This window comes from Procambarus clarkii, chromosome 28 (genome assembly GCF_040958095.1).
Source record: "Procambarus clarkii isolate CNS0578487 chromosome 28, FALCON_Pclarkii_2.0, whole genome shotgun sequence".
NCBI classification, from domain to species: Eukaryota; Metazoa; Arthropoda; class Malacostraca; order Decapoda; family Cambaridae; genus Procambarus; species Procambarus clarkii.
Genome location: NC_091177.1, coordinates 27,497,883 through 27,502,774, shown reverse-complemented (window position 1 = coordinate 27,502,774; position 4,892 = coordinate 27,497,883).

Genomic DNA, 4,892 nt, shown 5'->3' with positions numbered 1-4,892 from the left:
GGTGGTGGTTGTGGTCGTGGTGTGGAGGTGGTGGTAGTGTGTAGTGGTGGTTGTGGTGGTAGTAGTGTGGAGATGATGGTGGTGTGGAGGTGGTGGTGGTGGTAGTTTGTGGTGGTGGTGGTGGTCGTATGTGTTGGTGGTGGTGGTAGTGTGTGGTGGTGGTGTTAGTGTGTGGTGGTGGTGGTGTGGAGGTTGTGGTAGTGTCTGGTGAAGGTGGTGTGGTGGTGGTGGTTGTGTAGATGTGGTGGTAGTGTGTAGTGGTGGTGATGTGGAGGTTGTGGAAGTGGTGTGGATGTGGTGGTAGTGTGTGATTGTGGTGGTGTGGAGGTGGTGGTGGTGTGTGGTCGTGGTTTAGAGGTGGTGGTAGTGTGTGGGTGTGGTGGTGGTGGTGTTGTGGAGGTGGTGGTAGTGTGTGATGGTGGTGGTGGTACTGTGTGGTGGTGGTGGTAGTGGTGGCAGTGGTAGTATGTTAGAGTGGTGGTAGTGGTGGTGTGGAGGTTGTGGTAGTGTCTGGTGAAGGTGGTGTGGTGGTGGTGGTTGTGTAGATGTGGTGGTAGTGTGTAGTGGTGGTGATGTGGAGGATGTGGAAGTGGTGTGGATGTGGTGGTAGTGTGTGATTGTGGTGGTGTGGAGGTGGTGGTGGTGTGTGGTCGTGGTTTAGAGGTGGTGGTAGTGTGTGGTTGTGGTGGTGGTGGTGTTGTGGAGGTGGTGGTAGTGTGTGATGGTGGTGGTGGTACTGTGTGGTGGTGGTGGTGGTGGTGGCAGTGGTAGTATGTTAGAGTGGTGGTAGTGGTAGTGTGTCGTAGTGTGTGGTGGTAGTGTGTGGCGGTAGTGGTGGTAGTATGCAATGGTGGTGGTGGTGGTGGTAATTTGTGCTGATGGTGGTAGTGTGTGGTGGTGATGGTTTAGTGTGGGTGGTGGTGGTATTATATGGTTGTGGTGGTGGTGGTGGTAGTGTGTAGTGGTAGTGGTTGTAGTGTGTGATGGTGGTGGTAGTGGTGGTAGTGTGTGGTGGTGGTGGTGGTAGTGTGTGGTGGTGGTGGTGGAGGTAGTGTGTGTGGAGATGGTGGTAGTGTGTATTAGTGGTTGTGTGTGGAGGTGGTGGTAGTGTGCAGTGGTGGTGGTGGTATTAGTGTCTGGAGGTGGTGGTTGTGTGTGGTTGTGGTTGTAGTGTGTCGTGGTGGTGGAAGTGTGTGGTGATGGTTGTGTGTGATGGTGGTGGTTGTAGTGTGTGGTGGTGGTGGTAGTGTGAGGTGGTGGTGGTGGTGGTGGTAGTGTGTGATGGTGGTGGTAGTGGTAGTATGTGATGGTGGTGGTGGTGGTAGTGTGTGGTGGAGGAGGTAGTGTGTTGGTGATAGTAGTAGTGTGTGGTGGTGGTGGTAGTGTATGGTGGTGGTAGTAGTGTGTGGTGGTGGTGGTAGTGTGTGGTGGTGGTGGTTGAGGTCGTGGTGTGGAGGTGGTGGTAGTGTGTGGTGGTGTGGAGGTGGTAGTGTGTGGTTGTGGTGGGTGTGTGGAGGTGGTGGTAGTGTGTGTCCGTGGTGGTGGTAGTGTGTGGCGGTGGTAGTGTGGAGGTGATGGTGGTGTGAAGGTGGTGGTGGTGGTGTGTAATGGTGGTGGTGGTGGTGGTGGTGTGGAGGTGGTGGTAGTGTGTGGTGGTTGTGGTGGTGTGGAGGTGGTAGTGTGAGGTTGTGGTGGGTGTGTGGAGGTGGTGGTAGTGTGTGTCGGTGGTGGTGTATAGGTGGTGGTGGTGTGAAGGTGGTGGTAGTGTGTGGTGGTTGTGGTGGTAGTGTGTAGTGGTAGTTGTGGTGTTAGTGTGTAGTGGTGGTGGTGTGTGGTGGTGGTGGGGGTGGTGGTGGTAGTGTGTTGTGGCAGTGGTGGTAGTGTGAGGTGTTGTTGGTAGTGGTAGTGTGTCATGGTGGTTGTGGTGGTAGTGTGTGGTGGAGGTGGTAGTGTGTGGTGGTGGTGATAGAGTGTGGTGGTGGTGATGGTGGTAGTGTGTGGTGGTCGTGGTGTGGAGGTTGTTGTGATGTGTGGTAGTGGTGGTGTGGAGGTAGTGGTGGTGGTGTGGAGGTGGTGGTGGTGGAATGGAGGTGGTGGCAGTGTGTGGTGGTGGTGGTGTGGAGGTGGTGGTAGTGTGTGGTGGTTGTGGTGTGGAGGTGGTGGTTCTGGTGTAGAGGTGGTGGTGGTGTGTGGTGGTGGTGATGTGGAGATGTGGTGGTGGTGGTGGTGTGGAGGTGGTGGTGGTGTGTGGTGGTGGTGGTGGTGTGGAGGTGGTGGTAGTGTGTGTTGGTGGTGGTGTGGAGATGGTGGTAGTGTGTGGTGGTGGTGGTGTGGAGGTGGTGGTGGTCTGGAAGTGGTGGTAGTGTATGGAGGTGGTGGTTGTGTGTGGTGGTTGTGGTGGTAGTGTGTGGTGGTGGTAGTGTGTGGTGGTGGTGGGGGTTGTGGTGGTAAAGTGTGGTGGCGGTGGTGGTAGTAGGAGGTGTTGGTGGTAGTTGTAGTGTGTGATGGTGGTTGTGGTGGTAGTGTGTGGTGGAGGTGGTAGTGTGTGGTGGTGGTGGTAGTGTGTGATGGTGATGGTGGTAGTCTTTGGTGGTGGTAGTGTGTGGTGGTGGTGATAGAGTGCAGGGGTGGTGGTGGTAGTGTGTGGTGGTGGTGATAGAGTGCAGGGGTGGTGGTGGTAGTGTGGTGTAGTGGTGGTGGTGGTAGTGTGTGGCGGTAGTGGTTGTAGTGTGTGATGGTGGTTGTGGTGGTGGTAGTTTGAGCTGATGGTGGTAGTATGTGGTGGTAATGGTTTAGTGTGTGGAGGTGGTGGAAGTGTGTGGTTGTGGTTGTGGTGTGGTGGTGGTGGTGTGGAGGTGGTGGTAGTGTGTGGTGTTGGTGGTATAGATGTAGTGGTGTGGTGTGTGGTGGTGGTGGTGTGGAGTTGGTGGTAGTGTGTGTTGGTGGTGGTTGTGTGGAGGTGGTGGTAGTGTGTGGTGGTCGTAGTGTGGAGTCGGTGGTTGTGTGTGGTGGTGGTGGTGTGGAGGTGGTGGTGGTGGTGTGGAGGTGGTGTGGTGTGTGGTGGTGGTGGTATGGAGGTGGTGGTAGTGTGTGTTGGTGGTGGTTGTGTGGAGGTGGTGGTAGTGTGTGGTGGTCGTAGTGTGGAGTCGGTGGTTGTGTGTGGTGGTGGTGGTATGGAGGTGGTGGTGGTGGTGGTGTGGAGGTGGTGTGGTGTGTGGTGGTGGTGGTGTGGATGTGGTGGTAGTGTGTGGTGGTGGTAGTGGTGTGGAAGTGGTGGTAGTGTGTGTTGGTGATTGTGTGGAGGTGGTGGTAGTGTATGGTGGTGGTTGTGTGGAGGTGGTGGTGGTTGTGGTGGTGGTGTGGAGGTTGTGGTGTGGAGGTGGGGGTAGTATGTGTGGTGGTGGTGGAGCGGAGGTGGTGGTGGTGTATGGTGGTGGTGGTGGTGGTGGTGTGGAGGTGGTGGTAGTGTGTGGTGGTGGTGGTGGTGTGGAGGTGGTGGTAGTGTGTGGTGGTGGTGGTGGTGTGGAAGTGGGGGTAGTGTGTGGTGGTGGTGGTGTGGAGGTGGTGGTGGTGGTGTGTAAAGGTGGTGGTGGTGGTGTGGAGGTGGTGGTAGTGTGTGGTTTTGGTGGTGGTGGTAGTGTGTGGTTTTGGTGGTGGTGTGGAGGTGGTAGTGTGTGGTGGTGGTGGGTGTGTGGAGTTGGTGGTAGTGTGAGTCGGTGGTAGTGTATAGGTGGTGGTAGTGTGTGGTGGTGGTGGTGTGAAGGTGGTGGTAGTGTGTGTCGGTTGTTGTGTGGAGGTCGCGGTGATGTGGAGGTGGTGGTAGTGTGTGGTGGTGGTGGTGGTAGTGTGTGGAGGTGGTTTTTGATAATTGTGGTGGTATGGTGTGGGAGGAGGAAGAAATCGAGAAAGAAAGGAGGAGTAGGAGGTCGAGGAGAAAGGAGTAGGAGGAGGTCGAGGCCGAGGAGGAAGCAAGAGGAAGTCGAGGAAGAAGGAGGCGGAGGAGGTCGAGGAGTAGGAGGAGAGTGAGGAGGAGGTCGAGGAGGAGGTCGAGGAGGAGGGCTTAGGAGGAGGTTGAGGAGGAAGGAGGAGGTTGAAGAAGGATGAGTAAGAGGTTGAGGAGGAAGGGGGAAAAGGGGGAGGAGGAAGAAGGAGGACGTTCGGGAGGAGGGGAGGGGGGAATTAAGTGACGGAGGGGTAGAGGAGGGGGAAGAATAGTAGAGGTAGAAGTAGTAGAGGTAAGAGGGGTAGGGAGAAAAAGGAGGAAGAGGAGTAAGAGGAGGGGGATGAGAAGAAAGGGGAAGAGGAGGGGGAGAGGGGAGGGGTAAGAGAAGAGAGAATGAGTGAGAAAGAAGAGGGGGAGAGGGGAGGGGATAAGAGAAGGGGGAACAGAAAGGGGATGAGGAGGGGGTAGGGGTAAAAGATGGGGGAATGAGGAGGAAGGGGAAAAGGAGAGGGAAAGAGGGGAGGGGTAAGAGAAGGGGATGAGGAGGAAGGGGAAGAGAAGGAGGGAGGGAGGGGAGGGGTAGGTGAAGGGGGATGAGGAGGGGGAGGGGTAAGAGAAGGGGAAGGGGAAAGAGATGTGAGCATGAGTGAGGAAGAGGAAGAGGAGGAGGGGGTGAGGAGGTGGGAGGGGTAACAGAAGGGGTGATGAGGAGGAAGGGGAAGAGGAGGGTAGATTCTCTCTTGGAGGACATTAGAAAGATATGGAGCAAGGAGAAAACCTCGGTCTCTTCCTAAGCCCCTCCAAGTGAAATAGTTTTCTCAAACCCAAACATCATACAGTAAAATCTGACTTGGCTGGAGTTCTCACAATCTGGCCGGGCTTAGCGCTATTGTCAAGGTCCTTGTAAAGAAGATCTCTGACTTTAGAGGATAGAAGACAGGATTGGTGG